This window comes from Sciurus carolinensis, unplaced genomic scaffold (assembly GCF_902686445.1).
Source record: "Sciurus carolinensis unplaced genomic scaffold, mSciCar1.2, whole genome shotgun sequence".
In the NCBI taxonomy this organism is placed as follows: Eukaryota; Metazoa; Chordata; class Mammalia; order Rodentia; family Sciuridae; genus Sciurus; species Sciurus carolinensis.
The window spans coordinates 64,860-87,601 of NW_025920326.1; the positions used below are offsets into that span (position 1 = coordinate 64,860).

General features: G+C 46.0%; 2 pseudogenes; one reads left to right on the plus strand and one right to left on the minus strand.

The window, feature by feature from the left end:
• LOC124975601 (ankyrin repeat, SAM and basic leucine zipper domain-containing protein 1-like) overlaps positions 1-8,287 on the minus strand; it is a 69,008-nt pseudogene extending 60,721 nt beyond the window's left edge.
• Positions 8,288-8,424: 137 nt separating this feature from the next.
• On the plus strand, positions 8,425-11,126 carry LOC124975602 (atypical chemokine receptor 3-like; annotated as a pseudogene).
• The last annotated feature ends 11,616 nt before the right edge of the window (positions 11,127-22,742 follow it).

The window sequence follows — 22,742 nt, forward strand, 5'->3', positions numbered from 1 at the left end:
GCAAACAAATCCTACAGCTGTCAGACCCCCCATTTTTCCAACTCACCAAGCCCATGGCACCATTCCAGGGGTAGACTGGCAACTTGATTTCACTCACATGCCCACAGTAAAAAAATCTAAATACCTATTAGTTATGATAGACAACTTCTCGGGATGGATTGAAGCCATCCCCAACTCCAAAAAAAGGGCAATAACTGTCTCTACCTTCATCCTTCAGGAAATCATTCCTTGTTTTTGAGTGCCTGCTTCCTTCCACTCAGATAATGGACCTGAATTCATTTCCCAAGTCACCCAACAACTTGCCAAGGCTCTTGGGGTCCCGTGGAATTTCCACATTCCCTTTCACCCAAAGTCATCAGGCAAAGTAGAAAGAGCAAACCAAACTCTTAAAAATGTTTTAACCAAGCTCTCTTTAGAACTTCACCTTGACTGGGTTAAACTCCTGCCCCTTGCTCTTCTGCGTCTTTGCTCACTCCCAAAGAAACCAACTAATATTTCCCCTTTTGAGCTAATGTACAGTCGTCCCATCCTGCCCCCTAAGATAGTGCCCCTTCCTTCCCTTCTTCCTTCCCAAATATCCATTCCTCTCCTAAATCACACTTGAGCATTTCTATGGGGTTATGCTGATTCCACCCTACCTAAACCTTTATCTGACCTCCTTACCCAACCTCTTCAAATAGGAGACCAAGTTCTTATTTCTCCTCCTCAGGAAGCTACAATCCCTCTATCTCCCAAGTGGCAGGGACCCCATACAGTGATCCTGGCCATGCCAACAGCTGTCAAGGTACAAGATCTACCAGGATGGCTACATAATTCTCAGGGTTAAACTCTATTCTTGGTCCACTAACCCCTCTTCAGTTCCTAACCCACAGGTTTCTTCTAACCGATACTTGGCTACTCCTGTGGGACTCCTTCTTCTCAGACTGAAGATCATGAAACCCTCCATCCTTTCTCCCATTCCAGAAATTGGGAACCAGACAACTGAAACACCAGACAACAATGCCCAGCCATGAGGACTGCATTCCTGTTTGTAATTTTCCTAACCACTACATTTTTTTCCAATAGAATGCCAGCCATAAAAGGGGAGCCCCCTGTCTTTTTACTTCCATGTCAACCAATCAGCTTTTATTACAAAACTATCAGGATCTTACAGAAATCAGAGCCCAGCTACAGGTGTGTCCGCAGAGGAACTATCAAGTCCCCAACTATTTCTGCCATGACGATATCTCTCCCCTGAATCAGCTCTACATCCACACTCAGCAGGAAGTAATTACAGAAGACTGACCTTCATCCATGTACACAAAAAAATTTTTTTATAAAATCAAAAATGGGGGAATGTAATATAAAGCTGATACCCCGCCTCCCAACCACTTGTCAATCTGCGCTCTGCTCGCCTCTTACATTACAGGAATTTCTGGCTTATGCTGCCACCATTTTCCTGCTTCCCACATTATCTCCTAACATTCTAGCTAGCTGTTGGTTCACCAGTCAGCTTGCAAGTATTCTCCTCCGCTACTGGCTCCTTCCAGCCCGGGAGATTCCAATATCTGGGAGAAGCGCATACGCCTTCTTCCCTTTTTTCCTTTCTTTTCACCCTGGAGCGGACGTGTTAGTTGTACGCATAATGAAGTCTTTTGTGTGAGGCCTCATGTTCATGGTGCATTTTTCTGGGAGCTATTGGCAAGCCACAACTGAGACAGGCGAGTGGGCGGCAGTTCAGTGGGAGTGTGCAGTGGTGGCTGGAATCGCTGTGGTGGGTCCCAAGCTGAGCTGCATTTTTTCCTTACAGTTTGAACTCAATGTTTTGGGAAATTACCAGATCCTGTAGTATGGAAGCTATAATTGTTAATGTTAAGTACAACTCTGGTCTTCTTATTTCTTGATTATACCTTTGCTAATCTAAGTATTTATTATTCTCTTAAGACAGTGTTAAGTCTAACTGTAATTGGAAAAAAGAAAGCACCACAGAAAAGTCTAGTATTTGATAATTTACATATGTTATTTGGGCAAAAGTAAATTTTATTCTATTTTGATAACATACATGTGGCTTTCTGGGGTGGCTGAGGGTAATTAATGTGAGGTGAAGCCAGGAATGAATGGTTAGCTAAGACTTGTAACTTCCAGGGAGATTGAGAAGTTGTATATGTCAGACTGGATGTCTCTCCAACTCTCTCCCCTTTTCCTTTCTCTCTTTCTCTCTCTCTCTTCTCTCTTGTCATTCATTTGCTCACTACAGAATTAATTAGTTTCTCAAAAGTGGGAGTGGGCTCTGTAAATGGTTTACAGACCCTTCAAGGTATTTGGGGCAGAGACATTCCCTGACACTTCAGCCTGCAGTCTTAGTGTGGCAGCTCTCTTCTTTTATTCTAAAAGAAATATGCTGCTTTTGTAGTCCCTTTATTTATTCCAGGACAATGTGGAGATCAAAAAAAAAAAACATGCTAGCATAGGCAGTGGAAGCTGAAGTTTCTTATTTCTGTGCTTGCACTTTCTGTGGACTTGAAGGGATGAACTGCTGGTCTTCTTCCCTTGGGATCAGGAGCTCAACCCAGATGCAAAGGTTTTCTCTAAGGTGTAGCTGCACGTTGGAAACAACTTGCTCTTTTTCCCCCTTCTCTGCTATAAACACCTAAACATGTGCACAACTTCTGAGCTTAAGTCACAGCCTCCAGGAGACTGGGTGGAGGAGGGGATGCCAAAGCCATGGAAATTGAGGAATGTCTACCTGTTGCTGCTCTTCTCCCCCCCCCAGGATCATGCATTGCAGTTAATTTTTAAAATGTCCCAGAAAGTTTCAAAGCAGCAGTTTATGCTTAACTCCAAGACTTTGGAAGTGAGTTTATCCCATTTAACAGCAAGTCCTTAGAGAGTGGAGAAGGTATTATGGTTTCTAACCAGGCCCAGAACAAGTCCAGCATAGGTTTTCTGGATGAAAGAAAGAAAGAAAAAACCCACACATAACACCCTACTTAATCAGAACAGTGACTTTTTTTTTTTTGTGATGGTTTTGGGCAGAGAGTTCCTGTTTTTAAGTCGACAGGAGGGAAACTGGTTGACACTACTCCAACTTGAGGCTGGGGAGAAGTCACTTTATAAACTGTAAGAGGAGAAAACAAAGGGCCTCAGAGAGTCCAGATCTTTAGATTATTTTTCTTGGTGATTTTGTAGAACATGAATGGACTTTGGGGTCTGAAGGCATTTGCACTTTTAAACAAGGCAACCAGGGGACTTAGTTTTACTCTTACCAACAGGAATGGTATTAAAATGCTGTTCAGTTGGATTACATGCATGCAGGTGTAATTTAGAATGAAACCAAAAACTTTGTTATGTCTAGTATTTTTGAAGTCCACACATATGCAAAAAGGCTAGATCTGCCTCCCATAGAGCTGCAGGGCCTCTTCCAGGGTGCCTGCTGCAGTTGTTCCACACCCAACTATGAGGGCACCCCTCCAGGCCTCAGGGTCAGCATGTCACCTCTGTCCTCAAAACTTCTTCTGCCCCACACTGTGGCCTTGCTCAAGATCTTCTACTGGCTCCTCAACAGACTGTCCTGACCTGTAAGAACTCCTGCCCACCCTCCTCCCCAGGTCCACTCTCACCTCACCCCCAGGCTGGGTGACTCTGCAATTCAGTACCCTCCTTGAGCCCCTGGATTACTACTCTTCCAGAAGCCTCCCATAGGTCACTAGCGTGAGAGTCTCTCCCCTGCTGTAGGAGGTACCTGCTGCCTTGCTCATGCCTGAAGGATGGTGCTTGGCTTTGCATCTTCCTGACCTCCTCAGTTCTTGGCAGCTGGAGATGGTCCTCATTCTCCATCTCCACCTGCCCCAGAGCAGTATCCTGAAGAGGCCCTATAGACATTAGCTAGGTGAGGACATAAAAGAGGCCTTTGGAAACCCCATCACAGTGCCAAGGTCACTGTCCTCAGGCAGACATGAGGACTACTGATTCTTCAAGTCAGGTCACTTTGCTTGTGTGGCCATAGGATAAGGGAGGAGACATGGTGGGAGGCACCAGCCTTGGGTAGGAACATGGGGTGTGAACACCTTCCTGGGGTTGAGTGGGGAGAAGTTGGGAGAAGCAAGGGGCAAGGAAATGACCTGGGAATCTCCCCAAGCTGTGAGGTGACATGGGGAGCTGTTGAACCTGAGCCAGACACCTGAACACTTGGCAGGCTCTTGAAGGAACTAATGAGGGTGAGGGCATGTGAATCTCAGAGCAAACCACCACCCTGTGGAGATGCTAAACTTGGAGACTTCTAATTCTGGCCTTGCCCTGAGAGCTGGGGTGAGCTCAGGCAAACCATTTGAATGCAGCTAAGTGCCAGGCTGCTGGCTGCAGCTAGAGGGTCACTAGGGATGTATGGTTGATGATAACAAACCTCAGAAACCAGAGGAGCATCTCCCAGGAAAGGCCTCTGCACAGTTTGGTACTGTGAAGGTGGATGGATGAGTCCCTTTCCAGACCCAGGCCAGTGAGGAGAGCTGAATGGATTACATGTCCAGTGCTGGCCCCCTCCTGTCATGGTGGACATGGATGCTGGGTGTGTGCAGGTGGTGGGTAGGGTCTTCAAAGCAGTGACCCTGTGGACAGGAATGGATGAGACAGAAGTGCGAGATTCAAGAAGGATGTAAACTGGTGCTTGTGGCTTTTAATTCTTGATGTGTCCTCTGGGATCAGCAGAAACACAACATGAGCCTTACTTTTTCTGTGGATCATTCCCCCTCTATTTAAGTTTATTGGGGCTGGGGATATAGCTCACTTGGTAGAGTACTTGCGTGGCATGCACAAGTCCCTGGGTTTAATCTCCAGCACCACAAAAAAAATTCAAATTAAATTTACATAATTTTTATGTCAAATATCAAATAATGCAGACAATTACAGAGTAAGAAATACTATGCTCCTTTGTCCCCTTTGCTCCTCTTCCAGTCAGGTTTGCACTCACTGAAGATCTCTGCCTCAGTGCATGTACATCTACATATGAAGATATACTTGGGTTTTGCTTTCTCTCTTACATCAAAGGGATGATATTCACACTTTGCCTTTCACTTAGCATGTCATAACTTTCTTTGCTCATATAAATTAGTCCCCCTCCCTTTTTATAGCTATTTTATATTCCAGACAGAGACTGCACTATAGTTTATTGAACCATTCCTCTGTTGATGGACATTTATGTGATCTGTAATGTTTCCTAGTAATCAATAACTGATTAAATAAGCATCTTGTATGTACACTTGGGTACAGGCAAATATTTCAAGATGAGAAATATGTGAACTTGTAAAATCCTAGAATGGGAAACATCTTTTATTCCAAGACCCTTCATCTATTCTGGAACCTCTGCACAGATGCCATACACCTGAAGTGTGTGAGATGGGTCTCACTCCTTCCTGTGCAGGCATGGACACTGAGTCTAGACAGAGACAACACACAGATTTAGATCCAAAATTCCTCTTGCTCTTTGTCCTCAAGTTGGCAGGAATGAGCTGTGTTTGGTCCAACAGTAGACCAGTGACCTGTGGGTTTTCCATGTTCCCTGCTGTCAGCGTAAACAGGCCGGTGGAACTGGCTAAGGTGTGTAAGGTCTTTGTTGAGGAGTGAGGTGGTCTGTGTATTTGTGTGGGCTGCAGTGGCTCTTCCAGTGTAAGACCAAGCAATTCCTTGGGTTTGTGGGAGAGAGTAGAGACTCCTGTGCAGGGTACTACAGGAGTTAACTAGGGTCCACTCTTCCTCCTGCCTCCATGCTCAGGTTCCACTGGGAGTTTTGTCCCAGGCTGTGGGAAATGAGGGACTCTGAGTGAAGGTGACTTTTGCCTCCCAAGCTTCTGTTCCTGGCAGATGTGGCCCCTGCTGAGGTCTAAGCAGGTAACTCTGCAAGCTCAGTGCTCCCACAGTGGACAGACCAGCAGGAAGTGGCACTCCAGGCACCCACAGGTGGTAGTTGCAGATGCCAGTCCCTATGACTGGGCAGGTCCAGGACAAGGGGACCTTCTCTCTGCCAGGATCCTCTTTTGGAAACAACCCTCCTTTGCTTCCAGGCTGAGCTATTGTGTGGTGCTTTTTGGCTTTTTGTTTCCTTTAATTCCCCACTTAAATCTGTGGAGAATCTGATTACTCCATGCCACTTGGTGGCCTTTCTCTCTGAGCTCGAGTCATCTACAGTGGGGAGGAGAGGCCCACTCAGACATGAGGAGAAGGTGGGTGGTGAGGGTGTGGGTCTCTGACTCCAGCGACAGTCTGGGTTTGTGTTGCTGCTCTTCAGGCCAGTGATTGGTGGCCAGTGATTAGTGGTTGGTGATGGGTGATCAGTGCTCAGGGGCCAGCCGAAGACTCCCTGCCAGCTCCTTGCTTCAGCCTTGGGCAGTGAGAGATGTTTCCCTGCACCAGATCTCCCACCCATGCCACCTTCTGAGGGGAGAGAAGGGTGTGCCTGGGGGTGGCATGCTTGTCCCAGAAATTCAGTGAAACTCCAGGCCCAGGGGGCACAGGCAGGGACCAAAGGGCTGGATGAGGGTCCCTGAATTCTTCCCATTGCATACCTCCGCTCTGACCTGGAGGATAATGGGGGTTGGCAGCTGCCAGGTGAGGAGATGAGAGTCAGAGTTGATTTGCAGGAGACTGGAGGGTCCTGGAAGGACACACCTCAACCCCAGGAGGATCCTCCTCTCTTCTGTGTTCCTGCCCCTACCTGGGGCTATTCTCACTGAACTGCACCAGGGCTACCTTGTGTGGTGCCCTGGAGGACAAGGGATGCCCAGGCCAGAGAAGCCTTTCCCAGGTGTGAAAGAGTGGTAGGTTGGGTTCAGACCCAAGTTTAGGCTGTGAAAGGCTCAGTGTCCTTCCTTTCTTTTTTGCTCTAGAACTTAAGGTTGTCCCTGCCAAGTATCCAGGCTGTGCCTGTGGGGGCAGAGAATGGGCTAAAATCACTGCCAGCAAAGCACTCTCTCAGGTCCCCGTGGTTGTGGGGCTGTGGTTTGTCCTCCATCAGACTCCTCTTCTTCTAGTGACTGTGAGGACAGATGACATTTGGGGGCTAAAATTCCTTTAACTAAGTTGTACTGCAAAGGTGTTCCGATTTAAGGAGGTGGGAAGAAAGGTGCAGGACAACTGCTTTAGGGACTCTGCATTGGAGCCATGCAAAAGAGCAGAGGAAATTCTATCTGGAGACACAGGTGCAGAGTGAAGGTCAGCACAGGGCACTCGGTGGCCAAGGGGAGGTGGCAGGAGTGGCTTCAAGGTAGCGTGGAACTGGTTGGATGCCCTGAGTTCACTCTGAAGACTAGAAACCTGTCTTCTGGAAAGCACCCTCTATAGCCCTGTTGGGCCCACATCCTTTTGGGGTCCTTGAAGCTTTTAGGACAGGTCAATGTCTTCTGATTTGAGTTTGTTAGTCCTAACTCCATCTTGCCCTCTGGGTGCCCTCCTGTGCCTTCATGTCAGCTTCCACATATTTAGGGTCACTGGACTGTGGGTTCTTTCCTGGCTACAGGGTCAGTGACCCACACCATGGAGGAGCAGAGGGCATGTGGCTGCCCCAGATGCCCAGACCTTCCATTGGCATGGAGAACACTGAAGTTGAGTTAAGCCACCAGGAGAGGAATTTGTGACCACCTGCATCCCACACGGGAACCACCCAGGCCTGTGACAGTCTCCTGTGGTTGGAATTCAGGGGGACAGCCTTCTGAGCATTTTGAGACTGTGGAGGGGCTTCTGGCAGGCAGCAAGCATCATCTGTCCTCAGGGACTTTGTTCATGCTTTCCTAAAATTGCCCTGTCCAGCTGCACATCCTCTGTGGGCTCCTGGACACTCTGTGAGGACTTTATTATGCAGCCAGTAAGAGCTAATATGTAAAGCAAGAAGAACCAGGTGAGGTTTTGCTTTTCTTCTAAAGGGGAGGAAGAAGTTGATTGCTTCCCCCTGGTCAGTGTTGGGTAATGGCTCATTGAGCATTTGCTACTGACAGACTCTGGGCTAGGCCCTGTCCCTAAGGTAATGCTGAGGTGAGTGCTGCTGTCTTAAGGCATTAGATGCAGGCAGGGTAACCAGTGAGTCTTAATTTGGACACTATTGGGTGAAGAAGCCAGAATTCCAACCTGGGAATGTCCCTACCTTGGTTTCTCAGTTGGCAAGTCCACCTGGCACCCACTGACTCTTGTCCTGGATCCTGCAGAAGTTCCTGTGTGTAACCTGGACTCTGAATAGACTGGCAGGTTAGTCTGATTCTTGGTCAGTCAGCACCTGAGGCAGGTGACAGAACTGACACGTACCTGGAGGGGAGGAGTCAGGCATGGTGTCCCTTTCACTTTTCTCAGCATGCAGTGAGGTTTTGGTGGAATTTCAGGGCTGTTAAGGCAGAAAGACACTAGAAAACAGCTCCTAGAAGCTCTCACCATATTTGTGAAGTCATTCCAGAATTGGGAATAACTATGGCCAAGCCCTTGCTGACTGTGAAGTGCTGACCATGGAGCTGGGTTAGCAGGGAGAAGCTGGCAGATGTCAGTTCTCCAGAAAGACTGCAGGAGGTGACCTCTGTGCTTTAGGTCTTGGCACACACTCATGCAGCAGTTGAACAAATAAAGGAACGGAAAACTAGGTGAAGGTCAGGGCCTGAGGTAGCTGGATGGTGCCCTCAGCTGACATTTTTCAGTCATCTGAGTCTGTGGTTTTTGGGTGCATTTGGGCTACAGGATATTGCACACATGCTGACTGAGCACCAAGTGGCCTCATGGCTGATACTAAGGGAACAAAGATATAGGTTTGTGCATGAGTTATGGAGAAAGGTAATAAGTGCTGTCATGTTTTAAATGCAAATTGGGTTGAAGATTTGAAATGCTTTCAACCAGACACCAGAGCAGGATACTTGTAATTCAACATGCCAGGGGCAGACCAACCCTGCCATTCTTGGAAGACCTCGATTAAATAGCTACTGTCCCCTGCTGAGAAGGAGCAGGCCATCAACACTGCTGTGGCTAGGCTCAGCAGCCTGATGTTTATTTGGCCCTGTACCATGTTGATTTCATACCCTGGGTACAGCCAGGCTGAGGGTGTCTTGAAAACACAGTCATGAAAAGATAGAAGACAAATGCAATTTCTGTCTTTGGGCACTATGTGGACAAGTCTCTGGGTGTTTATTTTGTGTGACACCATTCTTGTGTTGTTGCTTTCTTTTCTTCTTTCTTTGTAAGGACACCTCAGAAACTTAGGCTAAACAGCTGGGCCTAATCAGGATCCTGGAAAAGTGTTCTGACTGGAAGTCGAGTTTCCCTACTGAATGTTTCTGACATCTCTCTGGTTCACTGTAGGTCATTCTCGCTCCTGTCCACCGTGGATCTGAATTTCTCCAACTACATGGAGCCAGGGAACTTCTATGACTTCAGCTGGCCATGCAACAGTAGTGACTGCATCCTGGTGGACACAGTACAGTGCCCCATCATGCCCCACAAGAGCATCTTGCTCTACATGCTTTCCTTCATCTACATCTTTATCTTTGTGATCGGCATGATTGCCAACTCTGGTGGTCTGGATAAACATCCAGGTCAAGACCACAGGCTACAACACTCACTGCTACATCTTGAATGTTGCCATTGTAGACCTGTGGGTAGTCCTCACCATCCCAGTCTGGGTGGTCAGTCTAGTGCAGCACAACCAGTGACAGATGGGTGGGTTCACCTGTAAGGTCACACACCTCATCTTCTCCATCAACCTCTTTGGCAGCATCTTCTTCACCTGCATGAGCGTGGACCACTACTGAAGCCAGAATTAAGGACAGGTAGTTAGTGTAGAAATAGGAAATCAGGTCAATTTGAGGAAATGAAGCCATGAAGCCATCTGCCTCTGGAAGTTGGAGACTGCTCCTGGAAGAATGGAATGTCAAAGATCTCCGGAGCCCATTGATTACCAAATTTACCTGCCTTTATCAAGGACTGCAAGCAAGGAGCTGCTAATTAATGCCCCCTGGGCCCTTGCCTGCCTGAATCACCATGGCCCTCCCCTTGCCCATGGCTTCTCACTTAATGCAAAACCAGGCCTAGTCACATAGGCAGGAAGGAGAGAGAGATAAGGGGGGAGAAAACTGGAGAACAAAAGAGACTTTAACCTATAAAAGATGTAGGGTACGCTCACTTCTGGGGACTTTTAGAACATCAGCCATGGCCCCCTTCTTCCTGCCGGGAGAAGTCTGTATTATTACCTTTAATAAAACCTGCTTAATATGCTTGCCTTGGTGTGCTTCTCTAGTGTTCAATCTTCAACATTAGAAGGAGCAGAACTCGTCACCGGTAAACAGCGGTATCACTACCTCTCCATCACCTACTTCACCAGCACCTCCAGCTACAGGAAGAAGATGGTGTGCTGCATCCTGTGTGTCTGAATGTTGCTGCTGGCTTTCTGTGTATCTGCCTGACAACTACTACATGAAGATCATCGCATCTGCTTCCAACAATGAGACCTACTGCCAGTCCTTCTATACCGAGCACAGTATCAAGGAGTGGCTGATCAGCATGGAGCTAGTCTCTGTTGTCATGGATTTTGCTGACCCCTTCTCCATCATAACTATCTTCTACCTAATGCTCACCAGAGCCATCTTGGTGTCAGGTGACCAGGAGAAGCACAGTAACTGAAAGATCATCTTTTCCTATGTGGTGGTCTTCCTGGTGTGCTGGCTCCCCTACCATGTGGTGGTGCTGCTGGGCATCTTTTCCATCCTGCACTACCTCCCCTTCACCTGCCAGCTGGAGAACATACTCTTCACAACACTGCATGCCATGCAGTGCCTGTTGCTGGTACACTGCTGAGTCAATCCTGTGCTCTACAGCTTTATCAAATGCAGCTACCGGTACAAGCTAATGAAGGTCTTTGTCTTCAAGTACTCTGCCAAAACAGTTCTCATAAAGGTCATGGACACCCCCAGAGTGTCAGAGACAGAGTGTTTGGCCCTGGAGAGGAACACCAAATGACTCACTCTGCAGTAGTCAGAGACAGGGATTTTGTGAACACGGCCTGAGTCACATGGTTTCCAGAGGAGAGCAAGGGATCTTTGGGTCTGAATGCCCCAGTGACACGAAGAAGAGAAGGTGTGAGATTTTGCATCCTCCTCTCCTTCCATGCTGTGCATTCTGACACTTTTGCAAAGGTAGAGCTGCGTTGTGCAGTCAGTGCTGTGTCTCAAAACCAACTTCAGGACAGGATTGCCTGTACAGTAGAAGCTTCTGCACTTCCTGAAATTTTTATATGGTGATTGTATTCAAGTTTTAAGACTTTATTTTCTCACTACTGGCATACCTTATAAATGTACTTGAAAGTTAAAATATTTTAAATATCCTATGGGAAGTATAATTCTAACATACTCAGAAGGTAATACTTTTAAGGTTAGTTTGAATTCAGTTTTGACTGAGGATAACATTAATTAATTGTTAACTGATTAAAATTATATATATATATACATACATATATATATATATTACATATATATATGCTAGTCGTGGCTGAAATGCTTTATTTACAATAGTGTTATATCTGTGTGGTGTGTTGTACCAGTGCAGGATATAGAACAAAATCTGTGTAATGCAATCTGGGACACTAATAATATCACAAAGTTTACATTTTAAACAAAAAAAACTGTTCCATTCTGAAAACCTGTGCACAAAATGAACAGAGTTCTCTTGATTTGTAAGTATTTTATAATAAAGAACTTTGTTTCCTAAAAGTGAATTCACACCTCATTTGTGAAAGTATGCTTCGCATTGAGACAGCATTCATGATGACAAAAGTGGATATGTGGATGTACATTGCATACACAGGCCAGCTGAATAAACATATTTGAAGAGAGAACCACCATAAAGTAAAACCCAGGTGGTTAGTGTAGATGACTGGCATAAAGGCATAACATTCGAGCAGACTGAATATTTCTTAGATTTTTAGGTGGTGGTGTGTTGGGGAGGGAGTTGGTGGGCAGTGTGCAGCGAGGTGTCTGTGGAGGCAGAAGCAGTGCAGGAAATGTGTGGCCTGGGTCTGCCAGGACTCCTGGATTCCCAGGGCCACCCATCACAGTCCCTCACACTGTCTCTGCTGAGGGTTGGAGGCACAAGTGCTGTTTTCCCTTTCTTAGAAGACCTCTGACCAACACTTCCTGTGCAGATTTTCTGTCTACTATAGACCAGTTACTTACAGTGGTTCCCTGTCTTCTACCCCAGGTACATCCCAAGACCCCAAGACCTGGAGGCACCCAACCCTGTGTGTATACTATGTATGTTTACTATATTTCCCTAGACATATACAACTATGGTAAGGTTTAATTTGTAAATTAGGCACAGAGATCAACAACAATTACTGAGAATAAAATAGAATAATTATAACAACATTCTGTAATAAAAGTCACTTAAAGCAGGAATTATGTATTTCTAGAATTGTCCATTTTGCACTTTTGGACTGGGAGTAACTGAAACTTCAGAAAGTGAAACTGGCTAAGGGAAGATTCTTGACTGCCATTGAGGTCATGCAAAGAGCAGATTTCTGGCTTCTGCAAGGCCACAGAAGCCTGCATTGTGAACGTTGTTCACAACAGCACTATCAGAATGGCTGACCTCCATATGCAGCCACAGGAACTGCAGACTTCTGTAGACCGGGCTTCCGGGTGGGAGCTCAGAGAAGGGCCCTTCCCACCCCAGCATGGGTGAAACCATCTGTGGGCCAGTACCAAGGAGTGTCCTCTTGAAAGCCAGGGTTAATGCCTGTGCACATGGACTCACCCACACTCAGCCCAGGGGTTGCTGGGGCTGTAGATTGTGCCACCTGCAGGAGAAAACCTATTTTCTGCCCAGGTTGCACAGCCTGAGTTTTGAGACCAGGGCAGTGCCTCCTCACTGGCTCCAATTTGCCTGACACACCCAAGTACACAGGTTGTGTGCACTCCTACCTTGGTCCAAACAGCATAATAGTAGGACAACACCACATGAATGCTGGGATAATAGAACACTCTGCTAAAACACAAGACAAGGGAAAAATAAGGGAAGGGAATGGTGAAGTTGGGAAATCATAATCCAGTACATGTTCTGACCTTGAAAATGGATCCGTGTTTGCTCTGAGGCTTCTAGAGTTAAAGTGCAAACAGAAACTCCCCGAGCAGTGAGTGTAGGTGAGGAGGAGAGGAGGCAGGTATAAGTCACAGTCCACATGCTTAGCTGTGCCAGAGATGGGACAAACTTGCTGAACTTATTAAGTTCAGTAGTGAGGCCCCTCCCACTCATGGCAGGATGCTCCCTTGCCTAGGAGTTCAGGTATGTAGTAGGCAGATGCATAGTGCTGGGGGTAGGTAGGGGTCCTCACCCACTCACAGAGGTGGCCTGTGTCACTCTACTTTGGTGGCTCCTGCTCTCCCCTGCCACAAGGGATCATAGATTCCTATCTTACAACTCTGTAGCCCAGGGTGACCACTCAGTTGCTTACTCCCAGACTGAGGTGCAGAGGATGACGGGAGGGTGTGGAGAGCAGACTGTGCCAGCCAAGCCCCTCCAGGCTGTGCACAACAGCATGCCCAGCTCTAAGCTACCCCATTTTGTAAAGTGGGGGCAGTGTGCCTTGAGCTACCCCCTTCTGAGTGCAAGTGCTGAGCAAAATAACTCGGTACCTTGTCTGGACACGTGGATGATCACCAGATTCTGGGCATGCAACACTGACTGGGAGAAGTGACCCCAACAGGGTCCAGTGGTGAACATCTGTATCCCAGTCGCATGGGAGGCTGAGGTGGAAGTATCACAGGTTCTAGTCTAGTCTGGGCAACTTAGTGAGCTGCTGCTCAAAATAGAAAATAAAGATCTGAGGTGCAGCTCAGTGGAAAGGTGCCAAGCTAATGGGTTCAACCCTGAGTACAACACACTGAGAAATAAGAAAGAAAAGAACAACCCCTGCTGTGCAGCACAAGCAAAAGGCACAAATCCATGGATAAATTAATCATGTTCATAAAAATCACTACCTGTGTATTTATTAAGAGATGCACATGGGCACTTGGGTATATCAGACCCACATCTGGGAAATGAGGACTGTGAGCTTACCAGACACTGCAGACCACCTAACCATGCAGCCCCCTCACCTGAACATGAAGAGAGGCTCCTGAGACAGTGGCAGAGAGTTGCACAGTGACCCACCATCTTATCAGACTCCCCAATGTACACATCACAGGTCAAGAGACCATGAATTTGGGAGGTCACAGGTGAACTATTGAGGAGCCGTGGGACTTCAACTAGTTCATATTTCCTGCTTAACCCATCCTTGTGAAGCTGTCTGCCATCAGGACCCTGACCTTGACCCTGTGACATGGGCTTCTTTGCTCCTTGCCCCTGAGTGACCTGCATTTGTATCTACTCCCACTTTGATCTCATTTTAAACTATTTCAACTCTGTGGCCACTGTTAACCCTTCCTCAGCCATTTTGTGACATCTCTATCTTTGTATGATGTGCATGATGTGTGGTAAGTGCTTTCAGTGTTATTAGTAATTAAGATTGGAATAGAGTAAAAGAACATGTGATTGTTGCATCATGACCCCTTGGGAACCCTGAGTACTCAGTGAATTAAAGTCAAGGGAATTGGTGTAGCATGTGAATTTATTGTTACACACCAAGTTCTGACATCCCAGAAAGACATAATTATGTACTTCTGTGTTAATGGCACAGATCACTCACAACAGAGTGTAAAGCCTGGAAAGCACCTGGTTTCAGCAGCCTGTGCCTTTTGCTTAAGGGGAAGTTTGATCTCCCCATGGGGCCAAAGCACACTCTCTGCTGCCCAAGGCCCTTGAAACATCTCTGTGTTCTGCCATTTCCAGGGTTCAGGCTCCATCTTGGGATGCCCCAGTGACTAGGTAATCCCTGTTCCTTCTAGAAATTCCCTTTTCCACCCTGTCTGGGACAATAAGACTTGCTGATGGATCCCAGGTTATCTGTATTCCAAAGTTTACTTTGAATTTGGCTGCAACATCCTTCCCTGGAGTAATGTCAGAGGCTGGAGATGTAGGTGAGGGGATGCAGAAGATACATCAGGGAGAAGGTTCATCTCCAAGGGAACAGGACTTCTGTTATAACCTAGAGGTGGACATGGAGGAAGTGGAAGGAGTTGTGCCAAGTGCAGATCCAGTGGGAGGAGCCTTGGCAGAAGAACTCTTTCCTCCTGGAGATCCAGAGACCAGAGGGTCTGAAATTCTTCTGTTGTAGGTTCATCTTTTTTGGTGGCCAGGTCTTTAAAAACACCAGTGTCCCAAGGTGGCAAGAAAGCTATTAACACCTCAGCCACTGATGACCTCTGGAACCCCAGGTATGGGTGGACCTCAGAGATGGGAGAAAAAACTGCCCTGGTTGCCTGGGTGTTGCTTGCTGGAATCACCACTGGCCATGAGAGAGGTAAGGTCTCCACACTCTCCATTCCCTCCTTGTTGGGCAAAGCATCAGATGTCCCCATTGTGTCTTGTTCTTGGGAGTCAGTGTCAAATGCTTTCCATCTAGATCCACGTGTAAATGACTTGCTTTGATCACACCCTGGGCTTTCTCAAGTGAAGAAGGAAAGTGAGGCACTGAGAATGCTGGATGTGAAACTCCTTGGGCATCAAGGAACCTTTTCTTGTCTGTTCCAGAGCTCTAGGCCCCTTGAAGTTTCCCATGAGTGCTCATCCCAGAAACCAGGGTTGAGACCCCTTCAACATGTAGGTTGATCTCTGGCAGAGCAGCAAAATATTGTCACTGCACCTGGAGGCTTCTTTTGTCTCCAGGAGGCAGCAACCCAGGGGTCTGGTAGAGGTCCACCTTCTGTAAGTCTTGAGACTCTGCCACAGTCATGGCTGTTAGCCCAAAGTCACCACCGCCTACTGCCATGGGGGAAGGGGAAGGTTTTGCTGTGCCAAACCTTAATTTCCTTGCTGTGGAGTCAGATGAAGATGGTCTTTCTTCATAGGGTTATGGCTCAGTCCCTACAAAGTGTTTTTCAGTGCGCCTGGGACATACACCATCCATACTCAGGCAGCAGGCTCTGTCTGCATTCTCTGGGCATGGTCTGCATTTTTCTTCACAGCAGTGCACTCCAGAGCCAGAAGAAGTGTCCACCTGTGAGCAGTGACTAAAAAGGTGAGGCCCATCTACCTCAAACTGATACTTTGTCCCCCAGGAGACAGGTGGCAATGTCTACAGACATTTTGGTTGTCATAACTTGGGCAGAACATGGACTGACCATCAGGGGTTGAGGGCAAGAGTGCTGTTTCACACCCCAGTCCCCTTGAGGTCTCCCATGAGTGCTTATCCCAGGAACCAGGGATGAGACCCCTTCAACATGTAGGTTGATCTCTGGCTCAGGAGCACCCCAAGACACAGAGTACCAGACCCAGACATCAATAGGGCTGGGGTGGAGAGACCATGGCCCAGGAAAACACTACCTTTAGCAAATAAGGTCATTGTTTGGGCAAGGACTTCAACAACCCCTGGGTGCCCCAGGAATGTATTCAGGAGGTTCCTCGTAGCCTCAGTTTCTTCCTTCCTATCCCTCATGCTGTGGGACTCCAGTTAACAGGTAAGGCAGACACAGGTGTGTGGGTCTCAGGCCACTGTTTTCATTGTGCCCAAGTGTGTAGAGACATGCTTGCAGCTGCTTGGGGAGGAGGCCATGCGGGAGGATGCGCCCACCTGCTGGTGGGTGACACCTCCTCCCCCGCCCTTACACGTGCACAAGGCCCCAGCTGCGCTTGCACCACGGCCCCAGCAACCTCGCACATGAGGCATTGGATGACAGAGCACGCAGGAGCATGGGTGCAAAGTGAAACTCCTGGATGTTGCGGGAGTGCAAGGAGCCCTTGTGGGCTGCATGCCCTCAGGCCAGATGGGCCAGGCTCTTGCATGCAGTGACCCCGGTGCCCATGGCCCTGAGCAAAGGACTGCGCATCTGCTGGCATGCCTGGAGGTCACGGGAGAGAGCAGCATGCTGCTGGAGGTGCGTGGCCACAGCAACTTCCTGCTCTTCGAGGCCAGCATGGTGGCCACACTGGGAAGAGCTGTTGTTGGGCCCAAGGTGTTTACCTGGGAAGAGAGGCAAGCAATGAGGCAAGCAGGGAAGCACCCCTGAGAAAAATAAAGAAGTTGTTCATTCTCAGTCCGCCTCCCATTCTTTCCTGTGGTCTCGTTGCTGCAGGTGGCAACAAGTGGTGGCCCATACGGGGGACTTTGGCATGGTGGGTAAGTACTGCGGAACCTCGTGGGAGTCTCTGACCAGAGCGGTTTAGAGTGAGGGAAAGTAAGAAGAAATGGGGTCGGAAATTTGAAAGACCCAAAGGACTAAGATCAAAAAAATGTATTAAAAGGTAGCAGAAGTAAGCCCAAGGTTTATAGAGGAAGGGCTTCTCAAGGTGCCACAAGGGGATCTTCATAAACAGGAATTAAATGCGACAGAAAAACAGGGGGCTCCTCTTTCTAAAAGAACGTTTCCTATGTGTCAATTAATTAGGGAATATTTAACTTCATCTAAACCTAGCATCCAGGAAAGTGTCGCTGAAAGTGCGGAAGCCTTAGAAGAAGTACAAGAGTGAGAACCTTTTAAACAAGAGAACAAGGTGAGGAAGAATTGAGTGGTAGTGTCTTAGAAAGTAATTACTCAGATAATTTAAGAAAAACAAGGGAAAAAGGTAGGGGAGAGCTAAATCTTATTCAGCCTTCTGCACCACCATGGGAGGATCCTCTGACCAAGGCCATTCAGGAACTTTCTAAGCACTTAGACACCCTTGAATACAAAGAACCCCAAAATTTGTGGGACCTGCCCAAATTTAAGGACCAAAATAGACAGAGATACCATCAAGCATTAGATTTTAAAGCCATTAAAAACTTTAAAGAGGCAGTTATGACATATGGGCCTCAGGCACCATTTACCATAAGTATGCTTGAGTCTTTGAGTAATTTAAATTTGACTCCTACTGTTTGGAAACAGTTATGAAGAGCAGTGTTATCTGGAGGACAATATCTGATTTGGACAGCTCAGTGGCAAGAAATATCTGTTGAAACTGCTCACAGAAATGCAGCAGCAGGGTTTCCTGGTAGAAATGTTGATATGCTAACAGGAGAAGGCCAATACACCCCAATAGATACACAAAATCAATATAATCCTGGAGTGTATGCACAGATATATACAGTGGCAATCAAGACCTGGAAAACTTTACAGGGAACCAGTGATCTCCAAGGCAGTCTGTCCAAGGTTATACAGGGACCCAATGAACCAAATGCAGAATTTGTGGATTGTCTCCTACAGACGGCAAGTAGAGTTTTTGGAGAGGTAGAGACAGCTATGCCTTTGGTTGCCCAGCTAGCTTATGAAAATGCTAACAAAGTTTGCCAAGAGGCTATCAGACCCTGAAAAAAATAAAAGGGACCTTTCTATCTATATAAAACTTTGTAAGGATATCAATGAGGCAGTGATTACAGGAATCATAATTGCAGCAGCCATGAGAGGTGCCTCTCCTCTAAATAACTGAAGGAGTTCACCGTAAAGATTGTTTCCTGTGTGGACAACCAGGCCACATGAAGATACAATGCCCTAACAAGGGTCAGGGAGCCATTCAACCCTCAAGTCTGTGCCCTGGGTGCAGGAGGGGAAAACATTGGGCTAACAAGTGCAGATCCGTTACTGATGTTGAGGACAAGATGTTACAAAATCATTCAAAAAATGGGGCACAGGGCCCTTTGCCTCGGGGCCCACATATGTACGGGGCTTTAGAGGAGAACAATGTCAGATCATGAATTCAGATGGTTCCTCGACACAATCCTTTCTACCCGTTGACTCCCTTATCAGAGGAATACAAAGAAGTGCAGGATTGAACCTCTGTTCCACTGCCTGAATAGTATTAACACCTGAGATGGGGGTTCAATTGGTTCCTACTGAAATCCAAGGACCCCTACCACCTGGCACAGTGGGACTTCTCTTAGGGCAGAGTTCAACTACTACAGCAGGGCTTCAAGTACTCCCTGGAATTATAGATTCTGATTTTCAGGAGGAAATTAAAATAATGCTTAGTTCCCCTTGTGGTATTATTGCTGTTAATCCTGGTGACAGAATCACTCAATTACTCCTCCTCCCTAGTCTTCATGAATCAATTAGATGTTTAACACAAGGCTGAAACAAAAGAGGCTTTGGCTCCACCAGCGCAGGACCTATGGTTTTCTGGGTTCAAGATTGTTCAAAGAGACCTATGTGTAAACTCAAAGTACAGGGAATTGAATTAGAAGGGTTACTTGATACAGGGGCTGATACTTCCATTATTCTCAATACTGGCCAAAACAGTGGCCTTTACAGTGGGCATCATGTACTTTAAAAGGTCTTGGATATTCTAATAGCCCAGAACAGAGCACAAAGATTTTAAAATGGGAAGATGATGAAGGACATCAGGGAATGTTTCAGCCTTATGTTTTGTCCTGTTTGCCAGTCACCTTATGGGGAAGGGATGTATTACAGCAATTGGGTGTATGTCTTACCACTGAGCCTATAGACTCTAGTGACAAAGGTTGGATGTTAATGAAAAAACAAGGGTATGTTCCAGGCAAAGGATTAGGCAAAAATTTACAAGGAAACCTTGAACCCATAAAGGCTAGGGAAAATCAGGCTTGGGCAGGGTTAGGGTATTTTCCTTAGGGGCCACTGAGATTAATATTTTAAAGATACCATGGTTTTCTAATAGACCAGTTTGGGTCCCTCAGTGGTCCTTATCTAAAGAAAAACTACAGGCGGCCCAACAATTAGTACAAGAACAATTGGAAGCAGGACATATAGAGCTTTCCACTTCCCCCTGGAATTCACCGATATTTATCATTAAAAGGAAATCAGGGAAATGGAGACTTTTACATGACCTTAGAGAGATTAATAAAACTATGCAAATTATGGGTCCTATTCAGCCTGGACTTCCTAACCCTATAGCTATTCCCAAGAGTTTTCATCTTATAACTATTGACATAAAGGATTGCTTTTTCTGAATTCCTTTAAATCCTGAAGATGATCCCAGATTCACTTTTACAGTTACTTCTATTAATCTTGAAGGACCAGATCAAAGATATCATTGGAAAGCTTTGCCTCAAGGTATGGCAAACAGCCCAACTATAAGTCAGATTTTTGTACTCCAAGTTTTACAACCCATAAGAAAAAAGTATCCAAAACTCATCTGTCTCCATTACAGGGATGACATTCTATTAGCTCATCTGATCATCAGAACTTCCTTGAGATATTTGGGGATATGGTTATCAGTCTAAAACAACATGGGTTGATCATAGCAGAAGAAAAAGTACAAACTAGATCCCCTATCTTGTATCTAGGATTTCAAATTATGGACACATTCATCAAACCTCAAAAAATCCAGCTCAGTAAAGATTGGTTAACCACTTTAAAAGATTTCCAAAAACTACTGGGGAGTATTAATTGGCTTCTGCCAACTTTGGGCCTCTCCACAGGAGAATTAAAGCCTTTATTTGACATACTTCATGGGGATCCTGATCCATCTTCTCCAAGATCTTTAACTAATGAAGCTAGAGAAGCTTTAAGTAGAGTATAAAGGGCTACTGAGTGTGTCCACTGTGATAGAATTAATTTCTTAAAACCACTTCTGTTTGTAGTAATTCCTTCTCAATATATGCCCATTGGTGTTTTCTGGCAAGAGGGACCTTTGATGTGGATACATTTGTCTGTCTCTCCAAAAAATGTAATTGAACCCTATACTTCCATGGTAGCACAACTCATTCTTCAAGGACTTAAATCTGCAATTAGAGTATTTGGAATTCATTCTACTACTATTATCACTCCTTACTCAGCCCAACAAATTGAGTATTTATGCACCAATGATAATGATTGGGCTGTAGCTAAATGCTCTACTTCTGCAAATTTTGATAATCATACTCCTAAATCTCCCTTATTATCCTTTCATTTAAACCATCCTGTTATATTTCCTTAGGTAGTTAAAAAACAAATATTCCTAGAGCATTAAATGTTTTTACTGATGGATCCTCTAATGGTACTGCTGCAGTGGTCACTTGCCAAAATACTATCACTCATATTACATTTCATAAGTCTGCTCAATTGGTAAAAATGGAAGCTGTGGTCCTAGCCCTTATAGAATTCAAGGAAAAACCCATAAATCTTTTTACAGACAGTAATTATATTGCTCAAGCAATTCCTAAATTAGAATTGGCTGGACCTATATACCTCCTTATACTCCAGATTTTAGGTTATTTCCTCAAACACAAAAGCTCTTATAGGAATGTAAAGAACCTATGTTTGTTGGACATATAAGAGCTCATACCAATTTGCCTGATCCTCTACATGAGGGTAATCATAAAGCTGATCTTACAACTCCAACTATTTTCATATTTTCTTCAGTAGAACAGGCTGCTCAATTTCATGCTCAATTTCATGTTAACAGTACAACATTACAACATAGATTTAAAATAACTAAAGAACAAGCTAGAATTATTGTTAAGGGATGCCAATCTTGTGTTATTCATTCTCCAGTTCCACATGTAGGCATCAATCCCAGAGGGTTTTTACCCAATCATTTGTGGCAAATGGATGTTACTCATGGTCCCAGCTTTGGTAAACTAAAATTTATTCACGTGTCCATTGACACATGTTCAGGATTGATTTTTGCTTCTCTCCATTCTGGGGAAAAGGTTAAGGATTTTATCTCTCATTGCTTACAAGCTTTTGCAGCTATGGGCATTCCTAAAATGCTTAAGACAGATAATGGCCCTGCTTATACTATCATCTTTTACTCAGTTTGTCTTAAGTGTCAAATTACTCATAAAACTGGAATTCCTTAAAATCCTCAAGACCAAGGCATAGTGGAGTGTGCTAATCAAACACTCAAGCTCATGTTTTTAAAACACAAAGGGGGAGATTGGGTTACCCCCAGAGATAGATTGGCTATAGCTCTTTTTACTTTAAAATTTTTAAATATGGATTCAGAGGGTTATTCTGCTGGAGACAGACATTGGAATCCTCATCAGCAACACAAACTGCTAGCCTGCTGGAAAGATGTCCTTACAGGGATGTGGAAGGGTCCGGACCCGGTGTTAATACTGGGGCAAGGATCTGTTTGTATCTTTCCACAGGATGCAACCTCTCCAGTGTGGGTGCTGACAAGACTCGTCAGACAAGTCAATGATCACTCAGCCATTGATAAACACCAAGGTGATGCACACTTGTCACATTAGAAAGTGGAACTTCTCCTCAGGCTTGGCTGTCTCAAGTGGACGGCTGGTAGTCAAAGATGGGTAAGTCTCATGTGACTGACAAATCAACCTAAGACAGGAGCCAAGATGATAATATCAAAATTCTTGGTAATCTGATGACGGGTAAGAATGTCAGTAAGACTTGTGGATGCCTAAGACAGGCACAGTCGATCCAGATGTAGTGATAGCTATCATGCATCCATTAAAGTTTTCTTCACCTTTTAAAACAAAAAGGGGGAGATGTAGAGACATGCTTGCAGCTGTTTTGGGAGGAGGCCACGCATGCATGGCTGGTGCGTGAGGCCTCCTCCTCTGCCCTTACATGTGCACACAGCCCTGGCTACGCTTGCGCCACGGTCCCAGCAACCTCGTGCGTGAGGCGATGGACGACAGAGCATGCGGGAGCATCAGCAAAAAGTGAAACTCCTGGAAGTTGCGGGAACGTGAGGAGCCCTTGCGAGCTGCATGCCCTCAGGCTGGATGGGCTGGGCTCCCGCGTGCAGTGGCCCCAGTGCCC